This window comes from Epinephelus fuscoguttatus, linkage group LG4 (assembly GCF_011397635.1).
Source record: "Epinephelus fuscoguttatus linkage group LG4, E.fuscoguttatus.final_Chr_v1".
Taxonomy (NCBI): Eukaryota; Metazoa; Chordata; class Actinopteri; order Perciformes; family Serranidae; genus Epinephelus; species Epinephelus fuscoguttatus.
The window spans coordinates 37,460,730-37,479,514 of NC_064755.1; the positions used below are offsets into that span (position 1 = coordinate 37,460,730).

At 40.1% G+C, this 18,785-nt stretch overlaps 1 protein-coding gene across 1 annotated transcript in view; it reads left to right on the forward strand.

The window, feature by feature from the left end:
* The first annotated feature begins 10,790 nt into the window (after nt 1–10,790).
* pparab (peroxisome proliferator-activated receptor alpha b) overlaps nt 10,791–18,785 on the forward strand; it is a 50,801-nt gene continuing 42,806 nt past the window's right edge. The window contains exon 1 of the mRNA XM_049574358.1: nt 10,791–11,070. The gene's annotated coding sequence lies outside the window, so the exon portion shown is untranslated. The remainder of the gene's footprint in view (nt 11,071–18,785) is intronic.

An 18,785-nucleotide genomic window follows, 5' to 3' on the forward strand; every position in this document is an offset into this window, starting at 1 on the left:
GTCATGACAATTGGGCAAACTCCATCCGCTGATGAAAATCGTGGGACATGGCTGAAAGCTCCAGAGTGGACGTTGACTAAAGATTGTTTTACCAGGGGTGGAGCAGGTGGAGGCCTCTGGGGCTCCAGCCCTGAATGTTTTCTCGAAAGCCCCAAATTTCCTAAAGAAATTTAATAGGGATGTACTATAATATCGGCACGTCATCTGTATATCAGTCGATTGGCGATACAGTTTGATGCAGTGCGATACAATATACTTTATTGCCCCCAATGGGAAATTCATCTTGGACTCAGGAGCTGCACAAGTAATGCCAAGCACAACCCCGAAAACCCCAAGTGACAATATTTAAATTCTTAATTAAGGTTGGCACAAATACATTTTTAAAACAATTCACTTTAAATTTGGGCATCTTGTATTGTATTTAAAATGAATTATCGGAATCATCGACCAACATGCTGATAATATCAGTACATCATTTTGCCAATATTGGCTTTAAAATGAACTACAATCAGCCAAGATGCTTTTTCTAAATTTGCACAGTGAATGAATATTACATACATTGAAAAGCATTCAGTTTCATGTCTCCATCTGCTGCTGGGCCTTCATGATAAGAGTATGCTCACATAATATGGTGTTAATTCCACTACAGAAGAGACTTGATGATCACTAAAATTAGATGGGGAAAAAAGTGGATATATTGATGTCGGTTACTGATCAAATAAGTTGTTATGTATCAGCAAAAAATTCCAATGTCAAGTATCCCTAAAATGTAATATATTTGAGTAAATGTTCTTCTGTTGGCCTGATATTCAATTCAGAGTAATAAAGGCCACATTCATTGGCATTGTGTGGGATCCTTAAAGCTGCCCAGATTATTATGACATTGATTTAAATGTAGCAGATTTATCAGATGAACATTCATTCTGTCAACTTTACTCCAGCAACATATCCTCATACAGCAGTTCGTATAATATCCTACAGATTACTGCCCCATGAGTGACATTATGTGAACCCAATCTCCTTCAGAAATAGTTGTGTACCAGCGCTACGGCTGTGACTTCCACATCAGATAGTGATGAAAAAAGTCACCCTAACCACACGTATTTGTTGCTTAAACCTAACCACATGCGGGTGTTGGCTAAACATAACCACGTGCGTTTGTTGTTGAAGGGAAAAAAAACTCATGTGGTGGTGTTGTACCAACATAGTGCATTTATTTTGAAAGAGACAATATGCAAAATGTACATTTCCTGTGAAAATGGAAGTATATATTAGAAAGGCACAATGCATGTAACAGGCTGAAGTTGACACTGCGTCCCAGAATGGCATCTGTAGATGCACCTGGGCGATATGTGACGAGGTCAGAGTGAGAATGTGTTGGCTACATACTTAACCAAAAGTTAAAGAGGTTAGGGGATTAGGAAAAGACACATGGTGATGACGTACCTTAAAATTACTCAGAGTTCACTTGGTTCCTAACACCAGTCTCTTTGGGAAAATCCAATGAACCACCCCAACCTGCCTCTTCATGGGACCCTTTCTCTCTTGACTCCTGTCAGTGCACTGGTCACGTGATTGCAGCCTTCCCAAATATGTGGATTATACATGAATAACTGGCTCATGATTATGTGGCATATGTACAAATTTTGGTGCATGACAATGCATGTGAACAGCCTGACTCCAGCATGTATAGTAATGCCGTTCCTGTCAAATTCCTACTCTAACTAAGAATTATAACATCTGACCATTTTTGCCTCTTTTTAGGTGGCAGGAGTGAAGAGAGTGAAAAACTTCTGGATACAAAATATGATGTAGTCTCTGCAGGATTACATTTCCCCTGGCATCTATCATGTTTTTCATAAATGATGTACAGTTTGTTAGGCGTTATATTATCTCAAATGGCTTGAAAAATAGTGCATTTAATTGCTGGAGCATGCTCCCGGACCCCTGAGTTGCTTACAACATCTGGCTCCACCCCTGTGTTTTACTCTTTCCAGGGTCAAGAATTAACTTTCATGTTTACATAAAGTAGCTAAGCTTTTCATTTACGACACTTACAGGAGACATTTTACTACATGATAAGTATTTCTGCTTGGTGTCAATACTTTTATTGATACTTTCACTACTCAACTAAAACTAACTATTCTTCGTGTCTTTGTCACATGGAGACAGGGGCGCAAATATAGACAGTGTGGTTGCAGGCAGTAACAGTGGGGTTGGGGGACCTTTGCGAATGATTCAGATTGCCACATTGGAACGTCACCTGTGTTCAAGAAATAAGTCAGATTGAATAAAAAATGGTGCCATGTGCTACGGGCTGTATGCCCTCAAAAATGCAAACCCATTGTCGTCATAATTGTTTTTTCTTTTCTTTTCTTTTTTGGTTACGACACTGCCTGGAGACATTGACTTGTTGCACACTTATTGCAGAACATAGAGAGGTTTAGTAAACTTAATCTAAGTTGCACCTGTACTAGGAATAATACTGATGAATCAGTGATCGATTAACTGGTTGTCAAGAAGTTGATTGAACATGTGGAATTTAATTGATCTTAAATGTAAATAGTTTTAGTTCCCTATTACTTTGTAGCTATCAGTAGAATGGTGTATTTTACAGCATATTTTAATAAAGAAATAAAAAATAAGTAAATACCGTTCTTCAGTACAGTTGGAAAAATCTAAGATTGAGCGTGCTTTACTTTACGACCAACTACCAACTCCTGTTAGTGGTGCTCACATGATGAGGCATCAGATGAGGCAATGGCCAAAGTGCAAAACCATCCAATCTGCACTTTGCAAGGCACTAATACCTAGTCGGTATTGTTAACACATTATATAGTAATATAGTCCAAAAATAGTGTATTATGTATTGGATATCCTTAACAAATAGCATTCTGCAAGAAACAAGTTTTTTTTAGTTTACTCAAAAAAGTGCATTTTTCAGATAGGAGATTTTTCTCTTCAGCCATTGAAATGAACATTTTTTTATTTTTCAACATAAGAAAAGTGTCTGAATACTTCTTCCAACACTCTGTCTGTAAGTGCTGAGTGTGCCTAGAGGTCATGAGAGGTCCACTGGGGTCCCAGGACTCTTACAGAACAGCCAGTATCTGCTTCCAGGCCTTGGGCCAGGCTGCAGAGTGACGCCCACATCGCTCTGCCAAATTCGTGGACAGAATGTGAGGGGGAGCTGGGACGGGGACCTCACTGGATGGGGAAACAAGAGAGCAGAGAGATGCAATCTGCAAGCGGGGTCGCACACTCAGCATCTGGCGTGCGCTGAGAAAACAGAGCTGCTTCATTAATGGGCAGTTTATTGCAACAGTTTGACTGGAAACCCTCACGAGTTGGCATGGTGTCAGCGTGCGACACAATGTTTTCTCCAGCTGCCATGTCGTTTCACTGAAACGTGCATAAGTTTTCTTGTGCAAAATTAGCGGAACCATGCGCTGGTCAACGTCCCATGCTGCCAAGGCATCTGGGAATGTAGAGACGTGGTCCTTTTGGTCTGATGTGAGTGAACTGTGTGATCGACAAAACTCTTGTCAGGCTCCTTCAGTTCTGTAAATGTTACCGTCCCCCTACATTCAAACACACAGTATGTTGGATGTTTGTGCAGACTTTGACACTAGAAGGGTTTTTCACAGTGCCCACTTTAAATCTCAGTCTAAGATGTCCATTTACGAACATGACTTTGTGACATTACCACTGGTTTGATAGCCAGTCATAAGTGTGAAGTAGAAAGTTGAAGCCTCTAGTGTGCAAATACTGACAATAGACTTGTCAGTGAAGCAGAAGACATCTGGCGTCCAGCAGCTCTGCAACTAAAGATATGCACATATTCATACTGCATTTCCTGGTGAGAAAGAAAATCAATAACTGTATGGATTTAGCTAATAAAAATTTCAAATGTCTTAAAACATGTAAAGAGAGGATCTTTAATAAATTGTTGATGGTTGTTCATTAGCAACCCCTTTAAACGGTTTATTTGGGGGAGTTTTTCCTGATCCACTGTGAGGGTCCAAGGACAGAGGGATGTTGTATGCTGTAAAGCCCTCTGAGGCAAACTGTAACTTGTGATATTGGGATTTATAAATGAAACTGAAATTGAAAAGAACTGCTCATTTCAACTCTCCTGTTCATGCAGAAGAAAAAAGTTGGTCAAAAGTTAGTCGAAGCAGAGTGGAGACATACTGTGTCCATCAATAACCTCAGAATAAAGAGTACCTTATTACAGCAAAGAGTAACAGCATTCTTTTCACTGAGTGGTGTAAATTGACTAATTACATTAATTCAAATGCTGCAAACTTAAGTATAAATTTAGGATACTCTTACTTTCCTCTCCAGGCTACGTCATCCCTCTACTCCACATCTTAGAGAGAAATATTGTACTGTCATTACAGTTCACCAGCTAAAGTAATCAGTTACTTTTCAGATAAAGATTTTACATTTAAAACATAATCAGTTGATAAAACATGATGCATTGTCGTAGAATAAACTACCTGCTCGTATCAGAAGCCATTGAAATAAAATCCACCTCAACTAGCTGCAGTGTTAATGTATCGCTAACATGTTATTGAATCAATAATAATGACCTGATGATATAATGATGTAATGCAGTCAATGGCATAAGGAAGTTACGACAGGACAAGAAATTAATCATTTAATAGAGTGTGCCAGTAAACCCGGAACTCCGTTAGCGCTTTTAGCACTTCTAGTTCTCTCGTCTAAAAGTCAATACGTTTTTTGAATGGGATTTTGGTAAAATGCCTCAAATAAGGTCTGTTGTTAACAACAGCTTAAGCGAGTTTCAGGTTTTGTTCTACGACATAAAACACATCAGTAAATACCCTACTTGTGAATTTTGAAGCTTTTACGTGTCGTAAAAAAGGTGGTTGCTAACAAGTTGCTCAATACGACTACAAACCCTGTCGGGGACATTAAACGTCATCACCCCCGCGAGAGTGCTGGCAGTCCACCATTACAGCTTCTTATGTAGCTTAAACAGTCTGATTTCCCCATTATACAATGTTTTTAAAATAAAGCGGCCAAAATCAGTTGAAAGCTTAGTGGCGGTGACGTCAAGAGTCATGCGACCGTGGAGTAGTCATGTAGTCCGTTAAAGCCTAACGTTAGCTTTTTACTTCTGCTGATCGCATTTAAGCTTCAAATGCGGAATGAAAGGTGTTCATATGTGAAGATTATCTCGCTGAACAAAACCTGTAAGTATCATAAACTTGTGTTAGCCACAGAGCTTATTTTCTGACATAATCCAAAACGCAATGCAAAAATGCGATGCTAAACTTCCGGGTTTTGATGTCAGCCCTGGCACACTCTAAGCCACGCCCCCTCCACTCACTCGGACAAACTATCAACATTCAGTGACCGGCGCTATGGCAGGTGTCACAGTACACGGCATTTCGCAGGAAGCAATTGATGATTTTGGGGGACATAACAATCAGGTGTCATTGAGAAGTAACCGAAAGGGCCTAAACTACACATTGGAGGGATATATTCATCATTTTATTGTTGAGAAGGTCGATGAAAAGCTTAAATTACAAGCCAAAATGTCACGTCCCAGTGTACGCTTGTGAACCGCATCTCGTTGCCGTCGCCATCAAAGACAACAAGTTAAAGTGCCACTGAAGTTAAGGTTTTTGGCTCAGAATATGAGAAAAGGATAACGGCCTTTTTACCATCTTTACCAAGAGTGTCTCTCCGTTAGTTTGGTGCTACAGTATTTACACTGAATCAATCAGCATAACGTTTGCCAACCTTTGTTATCTCTGCCATTACAGATAAGTTAATGAAGCTAAGCTCCAGAAGTTAACGTTAGCTTAACTAGAGCCCTTTGGACAACAGCTAACAATGATGTTCGATCACCAAAGTACAAAACTAGAACAAAATAGGCTAATGAACTCCCAGCAAACAAGGTGACATGATGAACAACGCAGCTAGGAGCTAACGTTAGGCTAACTTTAGCTAACGTTAGCTAGAGATGTTAAAGATAACTTTATATTTCTTTCCAGCAAAGTGACAATATGTTGCCTCAAACACAATGTTGACTTACTTTAAAACAGATGTAGACATCATTGTTAATCTTATTCACATTGAGTTGATGTTGTGGTCTAACGTTACCACACAACTTTATCCAAAGGAGACACTTTTCTTGGTTGAGATGTGGTTTAAAGTGTAAAAAATACACCTCGTCGCCCAGCCTCTCAGGATACCTTGTGTCGGAGTTGCATGTACCCCATGCACACCGTTTGACCATTTTTAAACTTCAAATCTCTGAAAAAGCTCATAAAACTGAACAAAACTGACTTTCTGTAATGCATTTCAATGGACGTCCAGGCAGAGAATGTCCGAGTGTATGGTAGCCTCGTGTCACCAGGCTCTTCACTTCCTAGTTTCTATTCACTCTGAATTTTTTCTGGATTCTGGTTCCAGTCTAGAGAGCGGATGCGGAATTCACCAAATTCACCAAAGTAAAAGTGTTCACCAAAGTAAAACTTTAAATTCTGGCGCACCATTGATTTGGGGTGATGAGGGGTGTAAGAAAATCAATTAACTTAATGGCTTGGGGCTTTTCTTGTAAATTATATTCTTTAAATTAAAGTTTCACCGTATTTTTATTAGCTTGGTGCTTTTATTTTGACGGAAAGGCGCATCCATCGAATTCCGCATCCTGTCTCACTCGCCCTGGTTCCGGTTCCTTACCAAAACGGCCACTAACGGCCCCAGACTAATGTATGGGAATGGCTATACGCACTGTGATTGGCTTATCGCGTTTGAGGGCGGGACTTAGCCATAGGTCAATTGAAAGATTTTGTAGTTCATTCATAGATTTTATTGTTTGTTTTGGATAGCTACCATTTAAAAAAAGAAAAAGAAAACCATAACACAGATGGGTTTGCCTTTTCGAGGACATATAGCAAATGGCACAGTAACATTCTTCTTTAATGATTCCTCTTTGAACACAGTTATATTTCCAAGGTGGCAATCTGAATCACTTGCAAGGGCCCCTCAACCCCACGGGCCCCAGTGCAACAGCACTGCCTGTACAGTCTATGTTTATGCCCCTGAACGTAGTACTTTTACTCTTGATACTTTGCAGCTGTTTGCAGGGATGGAGGTAACAAATTACATGTAATCTCATTACTGTAACAAAGTACTTCTTGTGTACTTGGACTTTTTTGCATATTTTTTAAAATCAGAAAATTTTATTTCTACGTAATTACTTTTTATTACAAGTATCATAGTTCATTCAAAAACAAAAGTCCCATGAATCAGTCTTGATAAACTGTGTGAGAATGTAACAAAAGAAATGAGATAAATCAGCAGCTGCAGCAGAGAAGAAGCTGCAGGTGTGTGTGTGTATGAGGTGTGGAAGGAGCTAAGATTAACAGAAAAATGAAGGTGATGAAAATGCATGTGAAATGAAAAATGGAGTGGTAAAAACATCAGGTGATGAATTATGGAGTAATTTGATTCATTTTAAGTCGATTTGATTGAAACAGTCATGATGTGATGAAAACAGAGGCATGCTTCATCAAAGACAAGACAGTGATAGAGCAACAAGGATCAGCGTGAATGGCAACTGTAAAATACCATATCGGAAATCTAAATTTGGACAAAAATTTTCCATAAAGGGCTGTCATCTCTGGAACACATTACTAACTGAAATTAGACTGATTATAGATTTAAAATCGTTCACAACAAAGGTCAGGTGCTGACTGAAAGCAAACCAGAGCTGTACCCACTCTTAGCTGAATGTGCTCAAACTTTTAAGGGGTATTGGTGTTAGTGTTTTGGTGTACTGTGGTATGTGTATTGTGGTTTATGAATTTTATTGTGCCTTCCATCTTCATAGTGTATTGTGGTTTCACAATGTTTTACACTGTAGATTTTTAATGACATTGTAGACCTACATGTAAAAGACCAACTAGGGACAAGAGCTGAAAACTAGCAACAGCTAAAAACTCACACACCAGTCTCATACACTGTATTGGAACTATATTAACTTGCATTGTCCCTATGAAATGAAATACAATACAATACAATACAATAATAAAATACAAAACAATAAAATAATAAAATAAAATACAATACAATAAAATAATAAATATAATACAATACAATACAATACAATAATAAATAAAATAAAATACAATAAAATAATAAAATGCAATACAATAATAAAATAAAATAAAATACAATAATAAAATAAAATACAATATAATACAATAAAATAAAAAATAAAATAAAATAGAATAAAATAAATAAGATCAAATGTGTGTGAGCTGAAAAACAGATTGTTAAAAATGGATGTATAATGAAAAATAGAGTGATAAATTATCAAGTGATTTAACTTGTGTGTCCATTTGTGTATGTGTCTGTACATGTGTATGAGAGCTACACACACACACACACACACACACACACACATCTCCATAAATGATGTAATACATAAAACAAGCAAACACATGCTGACACAAACCCACAATCATACACATACACACAGATGTGCATTAAATAGTATGTACAGAGGTGGGTGACTGTAAAAGTTCAGGAAATATAAAGTTATAATATTAGAAGTTAATACTTATTTTGATTGCAATAGTAATGACAGGAAAATTAATGTAAACATATGATATATAATTCTTCAGCAGCATGATAATGTGGTCTCGACTAGGCCGAATCTGATCCACCGGGCAGAGGGCCAGCACTGGGGTTTATACTGATTCTTATATAACTTCTTGTCTCTCCTGTGGAATCATCTTCCTGTTTCAGTCTGGGTGGCAGATCACGGCTCCACATTTAAGACTAGACTTAAGGCTTTCCTCTTTGACATAGCTAATAGTTAGGGCTGGCTCAGGCTTGCCTTGGACCAGCCCCTAGTTAGGCTGACTCAGGCCTAGTCTACTGGGGGACCTCCTATAATACACCGGGCACCCTCTCTCCTTCTTTCTCTCTCCTTAGTTTCTAAAAAGTTGGTTATTCTTCATTTGCTAACATTTAAGTCCTATTTCTGCATGTCACTAACTCAGCTTCTTCTCCGGAGCCTTTGTGCTCCACTGTCTGGCAGGTTATGTCTTTAAGCAGAGAAATTACTCTCTGTTTCCTGCCCAGGGACTACAGATGAAAATTAGTTTATAGCTAACTCTGGTGCAGCCATAGGCGTTTCTAGCCCATTTTTGGGGGTGCTGAAGCGCCCCTAAATTGAATCCCAGCACACTTAAAATTTGAGAGATTTTTATTTTTTATTTTTTTTCACTGTATGTCCTTTTTTAACAAGCTAGAACAGTGTCAAAACCATACAGTACTTGGTTGAAACGTAATATTTTAACAAAAATACACCTTCCACCTTTCCCTGACTCGGGCTCTGAGCGCTCTATCTGCACAGAGCAATGCGCTGCCTTCCAGAGTGGGCGATATGCAGTAGTGGTGTAAGTACCTGGCTTAAACCAGGATATATAGGACATTTCTTAACTTCTACCACTCAATACCAACGCATTATTATCATTACCAGTCCTCATTTTTGCTGCATTTAATCGTAGGTCACTGTTTATGTTGTTAGGAGTTAGCTGACGTTTTTTCTAGCTAGGAAACGTTACAGGTGGTCAGTACCACTGTCCTCTGTTTGAACTGGAATGAGAGAAGCTAGCTGTTGCGTCATGTGCATGTGTTAATATTAAAGCCAAGGTGCTACTGACTAGCTAACTGACTGGATATCCATTAACATTATAACTCCTATTGTGACAAGAAGGAAAAAGGCAGAGACAGACATTGAAAAAGGCAATAACTGTTAATGTGTTAATGTTACATGTTGTGCATTGCATTTTGAATAAAAGTCCAAAAAATAAGCCCAAGGTCCATTTTTGGTATTTTTGGTACTCCCTATAGGGGGCTGGTTTACTCCAGAAACATACATACTGTTTATGTGTGTGTTGAGGAGCTGCTGTATCAAAATGAGTTATCCTCCCCCAGAAATTAGGGTTACGATATGTTTCTTTTATGATTCCAATCCATTCCTCTTTTGCTGTGGCTCAGCATTTAAATAACCTTTATCAGATTTGATGGTTTAGTCACAGACTTTCCCAAAAAGTGTTTTTCTTTCACAAATGTGGGAATGAAATTGCGTTAAAATAACCGGGCAGCTCTGATCCTAGAATCGCCCCTGGGTGCAGCTAAGTAGCCGTGCACTGTCCCTGTTAAATCAGTAAATAAATGAATAAATAAATAAATACATAAATCCACTGCGAGGGTCCAAAGGACAGAAGGATGATGGATGCTGTAAAGCCCTCTGAGGCAAATTGTGATTTGTGATATTGGGCTTTATAAATAAGATTACACTGAATTGAATATCACAACTTTTTATGCATTAGTTGAAGCATTTTTACTTTTTATGTTCATGCTTGGAAACATGTGATCAGAGCTTTATCCCTTCAAAGATTTATTGAGCTGAACAGACTGCAGGGAGCAGAGAGCAGCAGGGAGGGAAGCAGTTGGGGGGGGGGTCATATGAGGACAGTGTATGCAAATGTCGCCACCCTGTAGTCCTTCAGTTCAGCATGATGAGCATTATCGGCCCTACACCCTGACTCTGTTTGTGCACTCACTTCCTCTGAGGCTATTAGCTCAGTGTTAGTTTGAGCCCTGAGCTCGTGCAGATCACGTTAAGAGGAAGAGGTTTCTGTGTTCCGGTCCCTGTTGCTGTCACCATGGTTAGGGGGCGTCCGTCTCAAGAGAAACCGCTGCGCGCTCTCCATTCGCTGAAACCATAGGTGTGTCAGGGGGTGTGCGCCTTCGCTCCTCCAGCTGTCACTCATGAGGTCACTTCCTGCGGGTGTGAGCTCCATGGCTCTGCTTTGTATGGACATGGTGGGGGATTTTTGACAGCGGCAGCGCTGCTGGGAAACAAACAAGGACGTGGTTCAGGAGCGAGAGGGGGGGAACTATTTTTTCCCTCCTCGCTCCTCTCTCGATCTCACACACCCCGAGCCGCTTCTCAAGCCTGCGAGATTTCCCGAGGATATGGCGGCTTCGGATCGGGCTGTCTGGTGTAAGGTACATGTCTTCATTTGGCCTTTTATCCAAGAAATGCGCCCTGCTGCTGCTGCTGCTGCTGCAGCTGAGACTGTCTGTGAGGGAATTTGCTTTCATGCACAGAGATGGTTGCAGCGCATGGTCTCCAGCTTGAGACAGCCTCAGACCTGCACACGGTTATTTACAGGCTGCTGGGGCACAATAATAAATTCTTCTAGGATTATAGGAGCATTGTTATTGCATGGGGGGGACAGACTAATCTGATTTCAGTTTGCACGCCTGCGCAGCTAAAGTAGCGCTTGCTCATCAAAAGGCAACATCTCTATTAATTACTAAACCATGCAGTCAACACAAAGGCTGTTTATTGGCGTGTTGGTACGCCCTGTTGCTCTGATAGAGGCTGTGAAGGAGTTGTGGATTGCTCATAAGGCTGTTGTTTGTCACCGGTGCATGTTTGATGCACCGGTGATTGTGGCATTAATATCAAAGGGTCAAATTAAGCACAGTAAATGTGAAGAGCTGATGCATATGCAGCTTCAGGCAGGTGCAAAGCAGTGGAGACATTGCAAGAAGCACCTGCTTAACACCAGCATGCACCTTCAGAAGTGTAAATATTGTTTGCAGTGAGCTTCATATTAGAAAATTAAGTTTTTGATTCTCACTAGGAACTTTTATTTTTTGGCTCTATGACACAGTATACAGAGGAAATGTGACAGCTGATGAGAGGTGTCAGACAGGCACTGGCCTTGAACCAGCCTCCCAGGACAGGCTTGAAATCCTGCCTGGAAACCATACATTTTTAGGATTGCTTATGGCTGTTAATCAGTGTTTCTGTAGCGCAAACTGTGAAGAGTCAAATGGAGGAACGGGTGAAGCGGTGGTTAATGTGTAGCTGCAGGTGCTGTTAAAGTAACTGTTAAAATAACCCTGAGCCACCTCTCTGTGACTCTTCTCTGTGTGTGTGAACATTCGGAGTTAACAGAAGTGTGTCACAACCGCTCTGTTACATAATTATTCACCGCTGAATGCCTCTCAAAGGTGGAACAGGAGTTGTTTTTCATGTGATGGTCGTGATTGAAGAGTTATCAAACTCCACAGTTTTGCATGGAGTTAGTTCATCTACAGGTGAGCTCACTGACCGCCTCACAGTGCTCATTTCTTAAGAACACTTTTGCCCTGTGAAAGGGAAATTTGAGCTAAATCCTGCTGTACCTGTCCTGCTCCCCCTGAGCAATGTTGCCTTTTTTTCCCACAGGGGGCAGGGTCCTGTGTGTAATTACAGTTGTTTACTCTTTTAACTGTCCCTTTCTTGTTTGCTGTCAGTTGAAATGCGCTTGACAAAAGTCTGGAGGGACTAAAATGCTAATTGACAAATAAGTTGAGATGCAGAGCAAAAACAGTGTGTGGGATCTTCTTTTCTCAAGGTTAAAATGTTCAAAGGGTGTCCAAAGTTAAATACTTCACCCACAAAATGACCATAACAATTAGTAATGTCATGTTAACTTTTCTTACATGCCTTCATGGAACATACTGATTTATTGATCGATTGACTCTATCTAAACGTCTGTTTACAAACTCTCACACAACTCATGCAGTACAATCCAAGTCTTACTTAACTGATCAGATGCTCAGTATTTCCTAGACACAACCCTTTTCATAAAAAACCCTTAGTATTGGAGCCTGGCTTTGAAAAGAGCATAGATTAGTTTCACTTTCAGTTCAGTTTTAAATACCATTAAACTTCAATTTAAAGCCTAGTCCCATTTTTAAACACCCAGTCCCTCTTATTAGCCCGGTGTGGCTTCACATTTTGACAAATAACGGCCTGTCTCAATTAGAAGCCTGGTCTGGTTGCCAAGCAGTTCATTTTTTTTGATAGAAGTTTTTCGGATGTGTAAAAGCGGGTTGTTGGCTACCTCAAATTATGTGTCCATTCCTCGATTACTCTGTAAGTTATTCATATTCCTTTAGTCCATAATCCAAGTTGTGAGTGTTGTTTTAACAGGATAAAGTGAGGTTGTGTTGGTATGCTCAAGTGCCTAACTCTCTCTGACGCCCTGTCTGTTGGAGTTAGATCAAAAGAATGATTCATAATTGATATGTGATCTGAAGCCTTATTTTTAAAGAGTAATATTCATACTGGTTTATTTAAACAATTAATCAGTTGTTTGTATGTCCTGATCTTTTGTGTAAAAGGAATCAAAGGCCTGTCCCAAATATGGGCCTGTTGATTTCAGTGATTTAAGCAAACAATAGCCCGGAATATTAATTGAAATTTTAGCGAAAATTCATGTGTTTGGGAGGTACTGAGCTTACGACTACATAAATGAGACTTAGATTATACAGCAGGAGTTGTGTGAGAGTTTGTAAATGGATGTTTTGATTAGGGCTGAGCGATACTCAATACTTATAATTATCAAGAAAAAAGTCAAGATTATGATTTATTTCAAGTTAAATGGCTGATTTTTTTGCTGCTGCTTAGTGACAGTTGAAGATACTAGATGGTTATTGTCAGAACCAGACAAATATTTGCCAAACAGCAGAACATTTCATAAATCTGTGGTAGAGTCAAAGCAATTCTAATCAAAGGATGGATAGATAAAGAAATCTTAATTCTGGTCAGGAGCATGTCAAACTCTTTGTACAGGCGGGTGAAAACATCTAAGAAGTGTTTTAGCTGACAATGTAAACCAAAGCAAAATGACTCAGACAGAAATCATGTTTACGGACAAGGAAATGTATTAAATTAATATTACTTATTCAGTTACAGTAATAAAATGTTTGTTCAGCCAACAATAACCCTTCCATTTTCATTCCTTTAAGGCTCATTCTGACTGATAATAATATGAAGTCTGTAATATCCTGATATCATGAAACCACAATATTTTCTGAGACTGTTATCATACCATGAAAATCTCTTACCATTGCAAACCTAATTATAATTTTACCTTAACCATTAGTGGCCAGTCTCATCTTCTTCTTCTACCACTGCTACTGCTCCTTCTTCTTCTTCTGGTTAATGGCTACTGCCCCCCTCTCTGTGGGCTTATGTGTAGTTTAATTGTATGGAGGATTTATTGGATCTATTGAGGAAAATTATATCAAGATGATTATCATAATTGTTTATTCTCTCAGCCCTAGTCTTGATGTGGTTTTGCTGTTGTTAAAAATGGCCCCCAGGCAGTCAAAAAATCAACTTGTGTGCCGTTTTCCTTGAAGGCATGCGGGAAAAACAAAGTTTTCTTAACAAAGTGGAGGTAACATGGTGAGACTAACTGAAATACAGATGGTCATTTTGTGGGTGGAGTATTCCTTTAAAGCCCTCAACGGTCCAACTTCTCAGTTTGCTGAAACCTTGATTTATTTTAACTGTTGCATTAATTGTAAGATGACATTAGGGCTGACTGGATATCACAGTGACTCCTGACTGATATGTGGTGGTTGAAGGTTTGTTTTAGGACTGGCCGATATGGAGAACATTGCGGTGATATTGAAGGGTTGACTATTGGTGCTTTCGCAAAATATTTACACAATGAGATATTGCTAGATATTCATCAGTAATGTGGATATAGTGACTAAGTGGGTAAAGGCAGCTAGAACAGTCTGGCAAAGAACAGTCCAGGAAAAGACACCACTTACGATATCCAAAATCAAGGACGATATCTTGTCTCATATCACGATATTATTAGAATATACATATGTTTTCCAACCTTAATTTGTTAATGATTTTAAATGCTCATGGTTAGAAGAGACTTCAGTTTTTATTAACGATTGGAAAGCTGTATCTGGAGGTCTGGCTCTTTGCTGACATGTTTCCCAAAAGTGAGACTTTGGAGGTGATCTGAAGACAGATGCTCCATTCTGCAGTCCACTTCTAAACACACTGAGATACAACTCAGTCCTCTGTGTACCAGGCTTTTACATGAACCCCCCCTTTATTTGCTAACCCTTAAGGCCAGTCTCCACATCGACGTGGCATTTACCTTGGGATCAAAGGTCTTCACTCAGAACCACCTCATCATTCTGGTGTGTGGTCAGAAATCCATTAATAATCACGCAACGTTTGACGCAGCCTGAAAGTGACAGTGTTTTTTGTTTGTGTTGACCCGTTAAAGTAAATTGAAAACATCAAGTTGAGTATTTTTTCCCCCTTAGACTGATAAGAATAAATCAGTTCATGGGCTAAAAATGTTCCAAGTGATGATATCAAAATCTGCATACCAAGCCTTGAGGAAGTAGTAAGAGCAGATAACTTTTTTGAGTTACTGCGTCAAGGCATCATTTAAGAATGTAGAGGTGTAAAGATTTCAGATTCAGATGGTAGATTTCAGTAGACACTGTGGTGCAGGAGGACGTGTGTCTCACTGTCTGCAGAAGTTTGATTGCACTAGCAAGTGGGCATCTTTTTTTCTCTTTTCTAAAGGTGTGGTTAGTCTGTCAGCACTTCTTATTCATCTTAAGACTTCACTATTGTAATCAGAGGGACACAAAGCATTTAAGATACCCTTATCTCTCATGCACAATACATGAATGTCTTAAGAAACAAACTGTCCGACCTGCCCATGCTCAAACAAGTGTTTGTGTTTCTTTGACTCAGGCTTAAGGGAACTTTCCTTGCCAATGTTTTTTCCATAGTTAGTTTCTGTCCAGCTGTGCTGAAAAACTTTGACAGTTTTGTCTCCGGGAACCTGAGACCTGTAATCAGCTTCTGCCTGGTTGCATTAACAGCCCGGAGTGACAGAGTTGTAGATGTAGAAACAATATGCAAGTGAAAGGCAGAGTTTTCTCCTCTTGGCTCCTCAAACAGGACTTTCAGGTTCTGCTCTCAAGTGCGCAGTCTCAAGCCTTCATCATTTGTCATAGTTGTGGGTTCATAAAGAGATGTATTGTAAGTATGTTTAGCAACAAGAATCTAGTTCCACTGACCTATTTTCCAAGTTCCTGCATAACTGCTGGCCAAAGAACGGTGGAAAAAATGTTAGTGTTGGGCATAGATTTGAGAGCATGTGATCTGAGGACAAGTCACTGTATTAGATCCCAACATCCAACATTTGTTTTGTGTGAATTAAAAGTAGTTTTTGTTTTGCTTGTAGATAATCATTGGCAAGACCAGTTCTACCACCGCCTTGTAACTAGCTGTTCAGGTTCAAGGGTGCTTCTGGTATATCTCATCTGTCAGAGCAACCCCAAAGAAATAAGAGTCTCCAGGTTTCACCAAGTGTCTTCCAACCACATTTAAAGGCAAACATGAGTATAGCTTTTCCAGATGGCTACACTCAGTAGTGGATTGAAAAGCCTATACACAGCAGCAGGAGGCAACATGTGATAATCATTCAGATGGGAGTAACAGGGATCTCTTTTGGGCAATCTGTCCTCGAAGAAATTCATGAGGTTGCAGTGATTCGAGCACAATGGTAAGGTGTGGAGGGAGGCATTTCGGGCACTGTTTGAAGAGCTGTGTCCACATTGCTTCGGCCTTTTGGAACCCCTAAAACAAATACCTTTGAAAATGCTGCTGACCCTGTTTAAATTTGAAAACTTAAGAGTTGTGTTTTAGTTTGGACTACTTTTGAAAACATTGATGCAGATACCCACGTTCACTTCCTTATTGGGTCTTATCAGTCACAAAGTGTGAAGTCAAAACATGATTGCTAGGTCGACATGCCTTTTTATGATTTCATCCTTGTTGTGTGGTTACTCCTTTCTTATTGCCTTGGCTTCCTCTGGTGACAGATAATGGTCATGGTACGACTCTGATATGCCACCCCTTTGCATTGCAGCATCTCCACTATCTATCTTTCTGCCACCTTGATTGCCGTGTACACATCTTTCGATTGCACCAGAGTTCTATTGTAACCGGACCGAGACCACCTCTTCAAGAAGGTCGCTGTCCAGTTGTTTTGTTGGGCACCCGAGTGCGATTGCTGATGAGTTCACACCTGCCCAGACGAACTGCACTTAGGGGGCAAACAAACTTGAGTTCAATTGAACTGAACCAAACAGGACAGAGAAGCATTTCGCTTGCGCAATAGCACTCACAAAGCGCCACCTTCCTGTTCACTTATGGAGGCCACTGAATAAGCACAGTGGGGGTCATGGATGCCGCAGCGCACTGCGACAACATCTGGCAAACACACATTTGTAGATTACTTAATAATGGAAGAAGTTAAATTCTACTGTTTACTTCAGTCATCGAGAAGGAGGATAAAATAACTTTGCAGAAAATCCCTCAGCTGACCAGTGTTTTGATGTCTGATAAGCCTTCAAACTCTTGGATGTGTTATTTAAACCAGACTTCTTGGATCACATTTCACCCTCTTTGTTGGTATCTGCAACACACCTGCACCAACACAGTTTTTCTGCATTGCTTTTTCCAGTCCAAGCGTGGTCTTTGTGGATGTTTGTCTTGCAACTTGTGTCCTCTATCGCTCAGGTTTGACCTTCACCTGAGTCAGCTCTATTCCCCTTTGAGCCTCCCTTATGGTAAAGCCCCTCTGGGTTGAATAGGATTGAGGACCTCCAGCCAGACTTACAGTTAAGCAGCTCTGGACGGGAGATTGACTGGGGAGGGATGCTGTTTTATGTTCACCCACAAGGGGACGGGAAAGGAGGATTTGACAGGTCTGTTGAAATTAATGTCTTTCTCACAACAACCTCTTTGTCTCTCCCAGTCCTAATGTTTCTGGTGTGCTTATGTAAGAGTCACATCTCTTCAACATCCTGTTCGTCTAAGCCCAACACCATGGCTGGAAGATTCACTCACTTTCTTGTCAACTTGAAATCGAGGCAATGGGGTCTGATCCTCATCCTCGTGAGCGTCGGCCTGGAGAAATCCTCATCAATCACCTATCCCCGGTCTGATCTACTCTCGCACTCTAATTCTATTACTGACGAAGCCCACTCTCTTTCAGGTCCACTCATAAGCTCAGACAGAGACATATTCATCAGCTTTAACCTCATTTAACTCCAGGCCTCTTCTGTATTCAACTAATGTCAGTGTTGTTTATGTTGGTGTAACAGAGGTCTTTGACACCAGCATGGAAACTTACAGTGCTTATTAAGATGACACGGCTAAGAAGTTTAGGGGCAGTACTGCTATATGAAGCAACATAACCATGCTGTGTGGCAGCTGTGAAGCTTAGATGTACGCTTTTAGTGAAGTATTTGATATCTTTTATGAGGTGATGGCGGAGTGTGTGAATATGTAACTGTTTTCAAGATTTGTTGATTACAGTTTGTTGCAAGTAGGAAGGCTCAAAGAACATTCTGGGCCTTTGTGATCCCACTACAGTAGCACATTAGTGTTGTTCTGTCACCAGGCCTGTGTGCTGCATGCCTCCCCACAAACACGTAGGCTGGTTTGGCAGCCAGAAAGGGGGAACTCAGGACTCCAGTGTCATGCTGGAAAATGTAATAAGATACACACAGCTGTCTGAGCAGAGAGAAATGCTTCCAACGTCATGTTGTTCTCATCTCAGTGTTGGTGATTTATCCACTCTGGCGCTCCCCGTTATATTGTTGTTCCAGTAATGCAGAAACTCCCTTAAAACATTTTTTGGAAAGTTCTTGATCACGCCTCAGCGCAGAGATTGTTTTGGGATAAGATGAAGGTAGCATGGGAGATTGGGAAGATTGAAGACCACCTTTTTGGATACCTTTTTGGTGATTATTTTTGGGGTTGATGAATCTGTAGATTATTTTTATGATCAATTGTTTAGCCTTTAACATTTCAGAAA